Genomic DNA, 15,904 nt, shown 5'->3' on the forward strand with positions numbered 1-15,904 from the left:
ACACAAAGGATTGATTATATTCAAAGGGACTAATAATTGTTATCGTAAACTGAACATGCGTTTTATAAGCTGTGATGGCCGAGTGGTTAAGGCGTTGGACTTGAAATCCAATGGGATCTTCCCGTGCAGGTTTGAACCCTGTTCGCAGCGTTTATTTTTAATTTTCATTAACAACAACACGAGATGTACGTTGGAAATAGCTTATCGTATCATGTTCATTTTAAAACTTGTCTCAAGTTTACTCACTGTTTACCTGAGTGTTTTTCATTTGCTTAAGAATCCCTCTTTCAAATGCAGTTATCGTTGTTAACGTCAAAAAGATGTATTTCAGATTAAAATATCGATCCCGGCAGGACTCGAACCTGCAATCTCCTGATCCGTAGTCAGGCGCCTTATCCATTGGGCCACGGGACCGTGTCGACCACACCCGTTTTTGCTCATTTAAATTTTACTAAAGAGCCTGTTAAACTTCCGATTTAAACAAAACAAAAACATAATACTAGGATTGTACACCAAATCATATGACTAACATAGTAAGTAAATAAAGAACATGACTTGTTTTAATGACGGAAACAACGGTTGGAAAAAAATGCCTTATCTACAATCGATTGATTTAAATATACGATCCTGGCAGGACTCGAACCTGCAATCTTCTGATTCGAAGTCAGACGCCCAATCCATTAGGCCTCAGGACCTGAAGAAAGAAACAAGATACGCCCGTTTATTACCGTACCGTTATTACAAATAATTGCACTACGTTTCATTATGTTACATGCTTAGTTTTAGCATTAAAAACATGTGTATACAAATAGCAAATTAGATTTTTATATCTGGAGCCACGCACCTTATCCAAAGATCATTGACGAAAGTCGCTTACAATTATTCATGTTCAATTTAAAACCTAACGAAAGTTCCATATCGTTTACCTGAATGTTTCTAAATAATTAAAGTATCCTTCTTTCAAATGAGTCTGCAGTTATCGCTGTTGAAATTGCATTTCCGTCAAAAGATGTGCGATCGATTCAAAAATCGATCCCGGCAGGACTCGAACCTGCAATCTCCTGATCCGTAGTCAGGCGCCTTATCCATTTGGCCACTTGACCATTGTGGTGCCCATTTGTTTCGTTTTAATATAGGTAACGTTTGAACATGCAAAGCATGTATGTACTTGAATAAAATTAGCTGGTGTGGCTATCCCGTTCACATTTGTTAATAAAGTATATATTTGTGTTATATCCCGAGATACGAATATATAACTAAGCATGCCGCTAGCAATCGAACATGCAATCTCCTGAACCGCAGTGAGTCACCTTATCCGTTTGGCCATGGGACCAATGTGTACACCATATCTTCTAGTATCGGTTGAGCGTAAATATATCAACACAAAGGATTGATTATATTCAAAGGGACTAATAATTGTTATCGTAAACTGAATATGCGATTTATAAGCTGTGATGGCCGAGTGGTTAAGGCGTTGGACTTGAAATCCAATGGGATCTTCCCGCGCAGGTTCGAACCCTGCTCGCAGCGTTTATTATTGTAGGTTTTACTTTTCAAACAACACAAGATATAATTTGGAAATGGATAATCGTATCATGTTTTTTTAAACTTAACTCAAATGTACTCACTGTTTACCTGAGTGTTTTTAATTCACTTAAGCATCCCTCTTTCAAATGCAGTTATCGTTGTTAACTCAAAAAGATGTATGGCAGATTAAAATATCGATCCCGACTGGACTCGAACCTGCAATCTCCTGATCCGTAGTCAGGCGCCTTATCCATTGGGCAAGTGTCGAGCACTCTTGTTTTTGCTCATTTAAAATTTTACTAAAGAGCCTGTTAAACTTCCGATTAAAACAAAACAAAAACAAAAACATAATACACCAAATCATTTGACTAACATAGTAAGTAAATAAAGAACATGACGTGTTTTAATGACGGAAACAACGGTTGCAAAAAATGAATTATCTACAATCGATTGATTTATATATACGATCCTGGCAGGACTCGAACCTGCAATCTTCTAGATTCGAAGTCAGACGCCTTATCCGTTAGGCCACAGGACCTTAAGAACCAGACAAGATACGCCCGTTTATTACCGTACCGTTATGACAAATAATTGCACTACGTTCCATTATGTTACATGCTTAGCTCTAGCATTAAAAACATGTGTATACAAATAACAAATTAGATTTTTATATTTGGAGCCACACACCTAAGTGACGAAAGTCGCTTACAATTATTCAAGTTCAATTATAAACTTAACGAATTAGCATCCCTCTTTCAAATGCAGTTATCGTTGTTTACGTCAAAAAGATGTATGACAGATTGATATGTCGATCCCGGCAGGACTCGAACCTGCAATCTCCTGATCCGTAGTCAGGCGCCTTATCCATTGGGCCACGGGACCGTGTCGAACACTTTGGTTTGTGCTCATTTAAAATTTTACTAAATAGCCTGTTAAACTACCGAATAAAACAAAACAAAAACATAATACTATGATTGTAGCAAAACCATTTGACTAACATAGTACGTAAATAAAGAACATGACATTTTTTTAGTGACAGAAACAACGGTTGGAAAACAATACATTATCCACAATCGATTGATTTAAGCATACGATCCTGGTAGGGCTCGAACCTGTAATCGCAGATTCGAAGTCAGACGCCTTATCCATTAGGCCACTGAACCTGAAGAATAAAAAAAGAAAGGCCCGTGTATTACCGTACCCTTATCCTGAGAAACGAATATATAACTAAGCATTCCGCTAGCAATCGAACATGCAATCTTCTGAACCGCAGTGAGTCACCGTATCAGTTTTACCATGGGACCAATGTGTACACCATATTTTCTAGTATCGGTTAAGCGTGAATATATCAACACAAAGGATTGATTATATTCAAAGGGACTAATAATTGTTATCGTAAACTGAACATCGATGTATAAGCTGTGATGGCCGAGTGGTTAAGGCGTTGGACTTGAAATCCAATGGGATCTTCCCGTGCAGGTTTGAACCCTGTTCGCAGCGTTTATTGTTGTAGGTTTAACTTTTCATTAACAACAACACGAGATGTACGTTGGAAATAGCTTATCGTATCATGTTCATTTTAAAACTTGTCTCAAGTTTACTCACTGTTTACCTGAGTGTTTTTCATTTACTTAAGAATCCCTCTTTCAAATGCAGTTATCGTTGTTAACGTCAAAAAGATGTATGACAGATTGATATATTGATCCCGGCAGGACTCGAACCTACAATCTCCTGATCCGTAGCCAGGCCCCTTATCCATATCATTCCGCTTCCGGTCAATGGCGGTCAGGTGAAAATTTTTTGAGTGAAAATTTGTTCTAAATAAGCGGTTAACTAATCACATAATAATATAAAAGTTGGATATAATAGTCAGTGAGTGATGGCGAGTTTGCGCGACGAGGAATTACCACAAAGTTCAATGGATGAGTCGGACATACTAACTACAACGGAGTACGCAATACCTGTGCAGAATCGGTTTAAACAAATGAACAATGGCGGGCAAGGACTGAGTGAAAACGGTGGATTTCAAACTGTGCAACGTAGAACGAAACGTAAAAAAGTGAGTAGTAGCAATATGGATACGTTTGCAAACATGGACATAGTTAGTAAATTAGTTTGCATGTTCGAAGAAATGAACGTGATAGAAGACACAATATCTGAATGTAGAAATGACATAATCAAGGTAAACAGCAATTATAAACTGATAGATGCACGAGTATATGCCCTTGAGCAAACTATGGATTGGCAAGTTGAAATGACCCGTTCTATGTGTTACCACTCAATAGACAGAGACGCGAGAGATATGCGAAACAATATTATAATATATGGACTCTCCGAGCGGCTACCATACAATGACAGGAACCTTGTTTTGAAATTCCTCGAAAATGAGCTAGAAATTGACACCAGCGATATGATGATCGATCGAGCACATCGATTAGGTAGAAAATTCCCAAACACAAATGACCAAAAGAGACCAATGATAGCGCGCTTCCGAGACTACATAGATACTGAAACCATACTTTCGAACGCATACAAGTTAAAACGCACCCACTTTGGACTAGACCGTCAATACCCAAAAGAAATTGCAAGAGCTCGAAAGGAGCTATATCCATCAAAAGAGGCCGAATATGCACGAATGTCAAATCAAAGAGTGAAAATTAAGTACCCTGCTGAATTGTTTATAAATGACAGATCTATAGAAAACAAATTCCCAGAGTGGTTTAATGTGCTAGGGGTTGACAGGCTGAAGAGGTGCCCTGATACTAAGCCGACCCAAAGCGCGAGGGTGTACTCCAATGAGACTGTTATTAACAGCAGCAGCGAGAGTGACAGTAATGATGGCAATGATCAGGAGGCTGCAGATGAGGATGTATTTCTGAAAACACAAGAAAAAAGCATACAGCCAATCGTGGGCAACGCCCACGAAAATGTAAACAAACCTAGAAGTAGGGCAAATAGCGCGGACCGTATAGAGCAGAGTGAGTCAGTACGCGTACCTGTAAACGAAACTCACCAGAGCGTGTCTAGAAAAGCGTCTCTAATCAACAAATCACAAATCCCTACCAAGACGATCGAGAGCAGAAAAACCGATACATCAAATAGTGTGAAACATTTAAAAACAAAACGTGCTAAAATGGCACAATCACAACCGAACAAAATAACCAGCGACAGACAAACAGTGAACCAGCGCAGAGGTGTATCCCAAAACTTTGACACAATTAAAAATAGCACGGGGACATCGGGTTTAGAGCAGATCGACGTACCGGTCACGAAATAGGACAGTAACGGAGAGAGCACGGGAATTAAAATGTGTGTATTGAATGTGCAGGGACTTATCGGGAAACGTTATAACAAATTATTATCAGGTGAAATGAAAACAGTTTTTGCCGAAAACGAAATACTATTATTTACAGAAACATGGTCTAATTCTTTGTATAAATATGATGTCGAGGGTTTTCATTATTATATGCTAAGTAGAACTGTACATCTTAAAGGGACAAAACGGGCTAGTGGTGGAATAATTATTTATATTGCCGATCGTTTGAAAAACAGTATTGATTTCTTGAAAAGTAGAGATGATTGTATTATGTGGATAAAACTTAAAGGTTATTTGTTTGAAAACGGGATTGATGTTTTACTTTGTTTGGCGTATAATGTGCCACATGGAAGCAGTAGGGAAATGTTTATTAACGAAAGTTTATTTGATCAAGTTTTAAACGATATGATACAGTTCGAACATACTTATAATAATAACTGCAGATTTATAGTTTGTGGAGATTTTAATTCAAGAATTGGCGTTAAAGCCGATTATGTTGAAAATAATGATTTACAACGATTTAATGTATTACCAGACGATTATATCGCAGATAGTTTTTTACCAAGATTAAGTCAAGATAAAGTTGTAAATGAGCACGGTAATTGTTTACTTGAGTTTTGTAAAATGACTGGGTTAAAAGTGTTGAATGGTAGAGTAGGTGTAGATAGTAGGATTGGAAAATTTACTTGTATAACCATTAACGGGTCTAGTGTTATCGATCTTGTTATGTGTTCGCCTGTTTTATTTAAATGTGTTGATAAGTTTGAGGTTTTTGATCCTAATTTAATATCGGACCACTGTGTAGTACAGTTTTTTATAAATACCTACACAAATGAAGATACATCTGATGATGTTGATAAAACTGCTTTGTTACAAAATGAATGTGATGTTGCAAAATACATTTATAAATGGGATAAAACTAAAACCGATCTTTATGTACAGTCACTCCAAAATGATAGTATTATACAGTCTTTAAACAAGGTATGCAATGATATTAATACCACTAACTGTTTCTCATCTCTAGACCAAAGTTTAGAACATTTTTGTTCCATTATTGATGAAGTGTGTTCACCATTATTTAAGAAAACTATAAAAACTGGCAAAAATGAAAAATATCAACATGTTCAAAATAACAAATGGTTTAATGACAAGTGTCAATCAGCAAAATCAGAGTTTTATAAATTATTGAACATATATAGGAATGACAAGTCTGACGAAAATAGAATAAGTATGACCAGTGCACGTAGTTTATACAAATTCCTTGCTAGAAAAAATAAATATCAATATGATACTGAGCAGACAAAAATACTAGAACAAAATAGATATTTAGATGCAAAGAGATATTGGAGTATGTTAAAAGGATCAGTTAAGCCAATTAAATCAAGCAAATTGCATACAGATGACTTTGTAAGATATTTTAAATCAATAAATGATCCAGATTCACACTTTTATCAACCAGACGAAGACATCGTTTATTTTAATGAGCGTTATTTGAATGACGAATTACATGTAATGTTTGAAGAGTTAAATATGGAGATTACACATGAAGAAATTAAAAAAGCATGCATTTGTTTAAAAACTGGTAAGTCGGCAGGTCCGGATTATGTACTAAATGAGTTTTTAAAACATGGTGTTTCCGAAACTCACTTTTTGGAGGTTTTGTTTGTACTTTTTAATAAAATGTTTAACTTGAGTTATTTTCCAGAGGCATGGAGCGAAGGGTTAATTGTCCCTTTACATAAGAAAGGCGATTTAGACGATACGGCCAATTACAGAGGAATTACATTGTTAAGCACAATAGGAAAATTATTTAGTAAAATTATTAACAATCGATTAAGTGTTTGGGGGGACAAATATAATGTTTACATAGAAGCCCAAGCCGGATTTCGGAAAGGTATGGGAACAGTTGATAATATATTCGTCTTGCAAGGTATAATAACTCATATTTTAAACCAAAAGAAGAAACTGTATACGGCATTCATTGATTTTACAAAGGCATTTGATTTTGTTGTGAGAGATATTATATGGTACAAACTAATAAAACTAGGCATAAGAGGTAAAATTTTGAATATAGTCAGATTAATGTATAATGTTGTTAAATCAAAAATAAAATATAATAACGAAATTAGTCATGAATCGTTTACATGCTTTTTAGGGGTAAGGCAAGGGGAATCATTATCGCCTTTTTTATTTTCAATGTATCTTAACGACATCGAGGAACACTTTATGCTAAACAAATTTGAAGGTGTTGACCTAGGTATGTTAAAATTGTTTTTATTGTTGTATGCTGACGACATTGTTCTCTTTGCGGAATCAGAAGTTGGTTTACAAAATGGATTAGATTTGTTAGATGAGTATTGTGCGAAATGGAAACTCTGTGTAAATATCAATAAAACAAAGATAATGATTTTTAAAAAAGGGGGACAAAATAGAAAACATTTGAAGTTTACATATCATGGAAATGAGCTAGAAATTGTTAATAAATTTACATATCTTGGAGTAATATTCACAACGGGGGGATCTTTCTCAGCAACATATGATGCGCTTTCGGGGCAGGCCCTAAAAGCACTTTTTAAGTTAAAATCAAATTTGGTGAAATTTACAAATATCTCAGTTAGCCATAGTCTTGAATTATTCGATAAACTTATCGAACCAATTTTAAATTATGGCTGTGAAGTTTGGGGATTAAACAATAGCATCCAAATCGAAAGAATACATCTACGTTATTGTAAACAGGTGCTGGGTGTCCGAACTCAAACACAGAATAATTTCATTTACGGGGAACTTGGGCGTTACCCTCTTATAAATAAACGGATTGTTTGTGTTTTAAAATACTGGATAAAAATATTACAATCTGATGATGTTAAATATATTAAAATTGTTTATAATATGCAAGTACATGATCTCGAAATGTATCCCGAAAACAATTCTTGGGTAAAATCTGTTAAACATCTATTAAATACACTAGGTTTTGGTGATGCATGGTTTTTTCAGGGAGTTGGAGACGTTAATTGTTTTATATCCATTGTTAAACAACGCACATCTGATATATACGTTCAGAATTGGATAACCGAGTTACAACAAACGACAAGGGGTAAAAATTAGATTTCAGCCTTATCTCAATGTTGTAAATATTTCAAAATTAAGATTCGAATTTACGCGTTTACGAGTATCTGCTCACAGACTTGAAGTCGAAGCAGGGCGATGGCACAAGCCTGAAAAGACACCGTATGAAAACAGAAAATGTAAACACTGTAACGTTCTTGAAGATGAGTTCCATTTCTTACTCGAATGTCCAGTTTTTAATAGTCTTAGAAAACAATATATACGTAGATATTATTGGAATCGCACAAATATGATAAAATTTATCGAACTTTGACAAACTGACAACGCTAAAACAATTAAAAATCTTGCAACATTTATTTTTAACGCAGCTAAATTGAGAACTGAATTATATTATCAATAGCCTCTCTCCACATATTACTGTCTATGTGTTGTCAATCAATAAAAAATATATGTTTTCACATTGTTAGAACATTCAAGTTTATTTTGAATACGATAAGACTTTACAATATGCATATTATATAATTACCTTAATATATAAATGTTCAAAATATTTGTTTATTTTGAATATGAATGTCTTTAGAGTTGCCAATTCTTTCGTTACAAATTGTTAACTTATATTGCCTAAAATAGTATATATATATAAATATATACCTGTATGTCATTGACCACGGTTTACTACATTGTGTATTATATGTTTGTGTACTCATGGGCTTAAAGCCTAATGTATTCTGAAATAAAACCAAACCATATCCATTGGGCCACGGGACCGTGTCGAACACTTTGGTTTGTTCTTATTTAAAATTTTACTAAATAGCCTGTTTAACTACCGAATAAAACAAAACAAAAACATAATACTATGATTGTACGCAAAATCATTTGACTAACATAGTACGTAAATAAAGAACATGACATTTTTTTAATGACAGAAACAACGGTTGGAAAACAATACATTATCCACAATCGTTTGATTTAAGCATACGATCCTGGGAGGACTCGAACCTGTAATCGTCTGATTCGAAGTCAGATGCCTTATCCATTAGGCCACTGAACCTGAAGAATAAAAAAAGAAAGGCCGTGTATTACCGTACCCTTATCCTGAGAAACGAATATATAACTAAGCATTCCGCTAGCAATCGACCATGCAATCTCCTGAACCGCAGTGAGTCACCTTATCAGTTTTACCATGGGACCAATGTGTACACCATATTTTCTAGTATCGGTTGAGCGTGAATATATCAACACAAAGGATTGATTATATTCAAAGGGACTAATAATTGTTATCGTAAACTGAACATCGATGTATAAGCTGTGATGGCCGAGTGGTTAAGGCGTTGGACTTGAAATCCAATGGGATCTTCCCGTGCAGGTTTGAACCCTGTTCGCAGCGTTTATTATTGTAGGTTTTACTTCTTTTCATTAACACCAACACGAGATGTACGTTGGAAATAGCTAATCGTATCATGTTCATTTTAAAACTTGTCTCAAGTTTACTCACTGTTTACCTGAGTGTTTTTCATTTACTTAAGAATCCCTCTTTCAAATGCAGTTATCGTTGTTAACGTCAAAAAGATGTATTTCAGATTAAAATATCGATCCCGGCAGGACTCGAACCTGCAATCTCCTGATCCGTAGTCAGGCGCCTTATCCATTGGGCCACTTGACCATTGTGGTGCCCATTTGTTTCGTTTTAATATAGGTAACGTTTGAACATGCAAAGCATGTATGTACTTGAATAAAATTAGCTGGTGTGGCTATCCCGTTCACATTTGTTTATAAAGTATATATTTGTGTTATATCCTGAGATACGAATATATAACTAAGCATGCCGCTAGCAATCGAACATGCAATCTCCTGAACCGCAGTGAGTCATCTAATCCGTTTGGCCATGGGACCAATGTGTACACCATATCTTCTAGTATCGGTTGAGCGTCAATATCAAAACAAAGGATTGATTATATTCAAAGGGACTAATAATTGTTAATGTAAACTGAATATGCAATTTAGAAGCTGTGATGGCCGAGTGGTTAAGGCGTTGGACTTGAAATCCAATGGGATCTTCCCGCGCAGGTTCGAACCCTGCTCGCAGCGTTTATTATTGTAGGTTTTACTTTTCAAACAACACAAGATGTAATTTGGAAATGGATAATCGAATCATGTTTTTTAAACTTAACTCAAATGTACTCACTGTTTACCTGAGTGTTTTTAATTTACTTAAGCATCCCTCTTTCAAATGCAGTTATCGTTGTTAACGTCAAAAAGATGTATGGCAGATTAAAATATCGATCCCGGCAGGACTCGAACCTGCAATCTCCTGATCCTTAGTCAGGCGCCTTATCCATTGGGACACGGGACAGTGTCGAGCACACTTGTTTTTGCTCATTTAAAATTTTACTACAGAGCCTGTTAAACTTCCGATTTAAACAAAACAAAAACATAATACTAGGATTGTACACCAAATCATATGACTAACATAGTAAGTAAATAAAGAACATGACTTGTTTTAATGACGGAAACAACGGTTGGAAAAAAATGCATTATCTACAATCGATTGATTTAAATATACGATCCTGGCAGGACTCGAACCTGCAATCTTCTGATTCGAAGTCAGACGCCCTATCCATTAGGCCTCAGGACCTGAAGAAAAAAACAAGATACGCCCGTTTATTACCGTACCGTTATGACAAATAATTGCACTACGTTTCATTATGTTACATGCTTAGTTTTAGCATTAAAAACATGTGTATACAAATAGCAAATTAGATTTTTATATCTGGAGCCACGCACCTTATCCAAAGATCATTGACGAAAGTCGCTTACAATTATTCATGTTCAATTTAAAACCTAACGAAAGTTCCATACCGTTTACCTGAATGTTTCTAAATAATTTAAGTATCCTTTTTTAGAACGAGTCTGCAGTTATCGTTGTTGAAATTGCATTTCCGTCAAAAGATGTGCGATCGATTGAAAAATCGATCCCGGCAGGACTCGAACCTGCAATCTCCTGATCCGTAGTCAGGCGCCTTATCCATTGGGCCACTTGACCATTGTGGTGCCCATTTGTTTCGTTTTAATATAGGTAACGTTTGAACATGCAAAGCATGTATGTACTTGAATAAAATTAGCTGGTGTGGCTATCCCGTTCACATTTGTTTATAAAGTATATATTTGTGTTATATCCTGAGATACGAATATATAACTAAGCATGCCGCTAGCAATCGAACATGCAATCTCCTGAACCGCAGTGAGTCATCTAATCCGTTTGGCCATGGGACCAATGTGTACACCATATCTTCTAGTATCGGTTGAGCGTTAATATCAAAACAAAGGATTGATTATATTCAAAGGGACTAATAATTGTTAATGTAAACTGAATATGCAATTTATAAGCTGTGATGGCCGAGTGGTTAAGGCGTTGGACTTGAAATCCAATGGGATCTTCACGCGCAGGTTCGAACCCTGCTCGCAGCGTTTATTATTGTAGGTTTTACTTTTCAAACAACACAAGATGTAATTTGGAAATGGATAATCGAATCATGTTTTTTAAACTTAACTCAAATGTACTCATTGTTTACCTGAGTGTTTTTAATTTACTTAAGCATCCCTCTTTCAAATGCAGTTATCGTTGTTAACGTCAAAAAGATGTATGGCAGATTAAAATATCGAGCCCGGCAGGACTCGAACCTGCAATCTCCTGATCCGTAGTCAGGCGCCTTATCCATTGGGACACGGGACAGTGTCGAGCACACTTGTTTTTGCTCATTTAAATTTTACTAAAGAGCCTGTTAAACTTCCGATTTAAACAAAACAAAAACATAATACTAGGATTGTACACCAAATCATATGACTAACATAGTAAGTAAATAAAGAACATATCTTGTTTTAATGACGGAAACAACGGTTGGAAAAAATGCATTATCTACAATCGATTGATTTAAATATACGATCCTGGCAGGACTAGAACCTGCAATCTTCTGATTCGAAGTCAGACGCCTTATCCATTAGGCCACAGGACCTTAAGAACCAAACAAGATACGCCCGTTTGTTACCGTACCGTTATGACAAATAATTGCACAACGTTTCATTATGTTACATGCTTAGCTTTAGCATTAAAAACATGTGTATACAAATAGCAAATTAGATTTTTATATCTGGAGCCACGCATCTTATCCAAAGATCATTGACGAAAGTCGCTAACAATTATTCAAGTTCAATTATAAACTTAACGAATTAGTATCCCTCTTTCAAATGCAGTTATCGTTGTTAACGTCAAAAAGATGTATGGCAGGTTATAGTAACATACATACATATTAAAACCAATCGGATTAGGTCATTTTTGTAGGTGGTAAAATATTGATGCATATCTTGATGTCAAGATAACAATATTAACAATATATGCATTAACATGTGTCAATGTTAATTAAAAAATAGCATGTTTTACTTCTGAATAAAAGAAAATAACAACTCAGTACTAATATTTTACTCAAAATAGCGCTTAAATAAAGGACGTGAAATTAACGTTAATGAAGGTAATCCTTTTGTAAAAAAGTTTCATTTTCTACAATTAAATGTAGTTCAACATGCGATCCCTAAATGACTGAAAATTGCGATCTCCTGATCCGCATTTAAGACAACTGATTCATTATGTCACGGACCTGAACTTGACGAAGAAAGATCTGTTTATTACAACATTATTTTAATTTAACATTAGATAATTGCGTATGTTTCCTTTTGTAATTTGTTCAATTTCAATTTGAACATTAAATGCATGTGCTGACTTTAATAAAAATATAAATTAAATACTAGTATAATTTTACGAAAACTTCTGGATAAGTTAAAGGGTTCCTTTATATCACGAGAGTACGAACATATATTATACGATACCACCAAGACTCGAATCTACAATTTTCGGAAGCGCAGTCTAGCACTTATCATATTAGGTCACGGCTATTATATGTATTCAATATCGTCACATATCGAGTGACAATCTCCACGCAGAGTTGTCGTTCCTTGCTCTCACATACACCTCTGCGAAAGGCTCAGCATTTCCCAGAAACTGGGTAAAACCGAACAAACGCATTCAAAGTATCTTTGATTTGGATTTTTTAGGATCAGAGGGTTAAAAAATGAATGAAATAGGAATTTTAAATGTACGATACATCGTGTAAAAACTTGCGAGTTTTAATGCAACTCTTTGGAACTATTTTATTGCCCATCTACGCAGATGGAATTCCACGCACCTCACAAATATAAACAATTGAACATAATTTTTATTGAGTGAAGTTAGACATTGCTTCGACGTATGTATGTATGTATGTAGGTTTGTTAACATCAAGAAAACCATATCAATTTTGTAATAATGAATTACGACTGATATAAGATATGGTATTAGATGGTTTTCTTCAATGCAGTGAATGTAATGTAACCGTCGTGCAAGAGATTGTTTAGTATACTGTTACCTCCACGATGAACGCTTGGAATGATGATGACATGAATGAGACGCTTTCATAAAAATAGTCCGTTTTGAGCCCATCACAGAGGTGAATGTAATGTAACCGTCGTGCAAGAGATTGATCGAGTGAGCGTAAGTATACCAAAACCTTGTCTAAATTATAATCACACAGGCTGATACATGTTTACGTGAACTGAACATGTGATTTAGGTGATGTATAATAACAATATTGTTCATGTAGGTTCTACATGGCTGTACTCTCTAAATAAATCGAAGTGTAGATTTAAGATATGTTTTTGCGGTTTCAACACTTGTTGTGGTCTTTTAAATAATTATTTTTTATGAGTTAGGTAGGTCTTTGGCATGCTCTAATAAATCCTTGTCATGTTTTAGATTAGAGACTGCAGGATGAAAACACTGTTTGGTGGATCACCTCTCTAAGGGAAATTAGCCGGTAAAAAAGTGAAGAAAAAAACAGTCCATTTGATACTTAAGTTCTTTCTTGCTTATTTTACATGACGTGTCTTTTTATTGTTAAAATTTATTCACTTAAGAATGCTTTTTAGCAATGGTATGTTTATGGGGACGTTTTGGGGCAATATGTTGCATTTATTTTCGCTTAATTATGTCGCTTTTATATTTTGTATTTTGTGAATTTATGTCAAGAAGATAAAAGGTAGATTAAAATATCGATGGCCGAGTGCTTAAGGCGTTGGACTTGAAATCCAATGGGATCTTACCGCGCAGGTTCGAACCCTGCTCGCACAGTTTATTAATGTATGTTTTACTTTTCATTAAAGGGGCCTTTTTCACGTTTAAGTAAATTGACAAAATTAAAAAAAAAAATGTTCTAGATTGGCAAATTTTCGAAATAATTATGATACTTGTAAGGACACAGTAATACTGAACATTTTGCGTGCTCTAAACTATGCATTATATGCATCTTTTGACGATTTAAAATCCTAAAAATTACAAAGCGTTGCAACGCGAAACGACTAATTAATTTGGAGAGTTCTATTGTTGTCGTTATATTTAGCGATGCTATTAGGATTGCGTATATAAAGCATAAAATACATTACGCATTGTATGAGCACGGATGGCCGAGTGTTATAAGTGATAGACTTTTACTCCAGGGGTCAGTGGTTCGAGCCCAGTTGAGGATTACTTTTTTCTTTCTTTAATTGAATTCTTGATTTTAATGCAGCTTTTTAGGAAACAGTAATACTGAACATTTTGCGTGCTCTAAACTATGCATTATATGCATCTTTTGACGATTTAAAAACCTGAAAATTACAAAGCGTTCCAACGCGAAACGGCTGAATAATTTGGAGAGTTCTTTGTTGTCGTTATATTGAGAGATGCTATTAGGATTGCTTATACGAGCAATAAAGCATAATATACATCACGCATTGTATGAGCACGGATGGCCGAGTGTTATAAGCGATAGACTTTTACTCCAGGGGTCAGTGGTTCGAGCCCGGTTGAGGATTACTTTTTTCTTTCTTTAATTGAATTCTTGTTTTTAATGCAGCTTTTTTAGACCCATTGTTCACATTTATAAATATAAAGCATTTAATGACAACCTTCAATACATGCCAAAATCTGTGCAAAAGCCCCTTTAGCAACAACACAAGTTGTACTTTGGAAATGGCTAACAGTATCAATTCATTGTAAAATCTAACTCAATTTACACACTGTTTACATGAGTGTTTTCATTAAATTAAGTATCCCTCTTTCAAATTCAGTTAGCGTTGTTGAAAATGCATTAACGTCAAAAAGATGTATGGCAGATTGAAATATCAATCCCAGCAGGACTCGAACCTGCAATCTCCTGATCCGTAGTCAGGCGCCTTATCCATTGGGCCACGGGACCGTGTCGAGCACACTTGTTTGTGCTCATTTAAGATTTTACTAAAGAGCCTGTTAAACTTCCGATGAAATCAAAACAAAAACATAATACTATGATTATACGCCAAATCATTTGACTATAAACATAGTAAGTAAATAAAAACCATAACGTGTTTTAATGACGGACACAACGTTTGGAAAATATACATTATCTACAATCGATTGATTTAAACATACGATCCTGGCAGGACTCGAACCTACAATCTTCTGATTCGAAGTCAGACGCCTTATCCATTAGGCCACAGGACCTGAACAACAAAACAAGATACGCACGTTTATTGCCGTAAAGCTGAAAATGATGATTTTGTTTTAAATATTGAAGGTGAAAACTGCCACAGTCCTAAAAAGGTAGCCTCTCATTTTAACAATTTCTTTACTACAGTTGCATCAAAGCTTGTTGAAAAGTTACCTACCCCTACTCAATTGTTTGATAAAGACTCTCATGCTTTGTTAGATTTTTACAGAAATAGAAATGTTAGTAATAGAAAATTTGCCTTAAAACATGTTTCTGAGTCTTTTATTTTTAAAGAACTTAAGAACTTTAATACTTCTAAAAGCACTGGTCTAGATAAAATTCCTGCCAGATTGTTAAAGGATTCTGCTAGTTTTATGAAAATACCTGTAACTTTTATTGTAAA

The 15,904-nt window shown here is 35.2% G+C and overlaps 1 protein-coding gene and 18 non-coding genes across 20 annotated transcripts in view; 8 read left to right on the top strand and 11 right to left on the bottom strand.

The window, feature by feature from the left end:
• The window catches only part of LOC127841495 (probable basic-leucine zipper transcription factor S), a 156,880-nt gene that overhangs the window by 20,952 nt on the left and 120,024 nt on the right, over positions 1 to 15,904 (top strand). The window lies entirely within an intron of this gene.
• Trnas-uga (transfer RNA serine (anticodon UGA)) lies at positions 69 to 150 on the top strand. Its single transcript has one exon. It is a non-coding gene; the product is annotated as a tRNA-Ser (tRNA).
• Trnar-acg (transfer RNA arginine (anticodon ACG)) lies at positions 342 to 414 on the bottom strand. The gene has a single exon. It is a non-coding gene; the product is annotated as a tRNA-Arg (tRNA).
• Positions 623 to 695, bottom strand: Trnar-ucg (transfer RNA arginine (anticodon UCG)). Its single transcript has one exon. It is a non-coding gene; the product is annotated as a tRNA-Arg (tRNA).
• Trnar-acg (transfer RNA arginine (anticodon ACG)) lies at positions 1,031 to 1,103 on the bottom strand. Its single transcript has one exon. It is a non-coding gene; the product is annotated as a tRNA-Arg (tRNA).
• Positions 1,449 to 1,530, top strand: Trnas-uga (transfer RNA serine (anticodon UGA)). Its single transcript has one exon. It is a non-coding gene; the product is annotated as a tRNA-Ser (tRNA).
• On the bottom strand, positions 1,992 to 2,065 carry Trnar-ucg (transfer RNA arginine (anticodon UCG)). The gene has a single exon. It is a non-coding gene; the product is annotated as a tRNA-Arg (tRNA).
• Positions 2,337 to 2,409, bottom strand: Trnar-acg (transfer RNA arginine (anticodon ACG)). Its single transcript has one exon. It is a non-coding gene; the product is annotated as a tRNA-Arg (tRNA).
• Positions 2,946 to 3,027, top strand: Trnas-uga (transfer RNA serine (anticodon UGA)). Its single transcript has one exon. It is a non-coding gene; the product is annotated as a tRNA-Ser (tRNA).
• Positions 9,215 to 9,296, top strand: Trnas-uga (transfer RNA serine (anticodon UGA)). The gene has a single exon. It is a non-coding gene; the product is annotated as a tRNA-Ser (tRNA).
• Positions 9,500 to 9,572, bottom strand: Trnar-acg (transfer RNA arginine (anticodon ACG)). The gene has a single exon. It is a non-coding gene; the product is annotated as a tRNA-Arg (tRNA).
• Trnas-uga (transfer RNA serine (anticodon UGA)) lies at positions 9,916 to 9,997 on the top strand. The gene has a single exon. It is a non-coding gene; the product is annotated as a tRNA-Ser (tRNA).
• On the bottom strand, positions 10,472 to 10,544 carry Trnar-ucg (transfer RNA arginine (anticodon UCG)). Its single transcript has one exon. It is a non-coding gene; the product is annotated as a tRNA-Arg (tRNA).
• Trnar-acg (transfer RNA arginine (anticodon ACG)) lies at positions 10,880 to 10,952 on the bottom strand. Its single transcript has one exon. It is a non-coding gene; the product is annotated as a tRNA-Arg (tRNA).
• On the top strand, positions 11,296 to 11,377 carry Trnas-uga (transfer RNA serine (anticodon UGA)). Its single transcript has one exon. It is a non-coding gene; the product is annotated as a tRNA-Ser (tRNA).
• Trnar-ucg (transfer RNA arginine (anticodon UCG)) lies at positions 11,850 to 11,922 on the bottom strand. The gene has a single exon. It is a non-coding gene; the product is annotated as a tRNA-Arg (tRNA).
• On the top strand, positions 14,048 to 14,126 carry Trnas-uga (transfer RNA serine (anticodon UGA)). Its single transcript has one exon. It is a non-coding gene; the product is annotated as a tRNA-Ser (tRNA).
• Trnar-acg (transfer RNA arginine (anticodon ACG)) lies at positions 15,159 to 15,231 on the bottom strand. Its single transcript has one exon. It is a non-coding gene; the product is annotated as a tRNA-Arg (tRNA).
• Positions 15,443 to 15,515, bottom strand: Trnar-ucg (transfer RNA arginine (anticodon UCG)). The gene has a single exon. It is a non-coding gene; the product is annotated as a tRNA-Arg (tRNA).

Source organism: Dreissena polymorpha, chromosome 8 (genome assembly GCF_020536995.1).
Source record: "Dreissena polymorpha isolate Duluth1 chromosome 8, UMN_Dpol_1.0, whole genome shotgun sequence".
In the NCBI taxonomy this organism is placed as follows: domain Eukaryota; kingdom Metazoa; phylum Mollusca; class Bivalvia; order Myida; family Dreissenidae; genus Dreissena; species Dreissena polymorpha.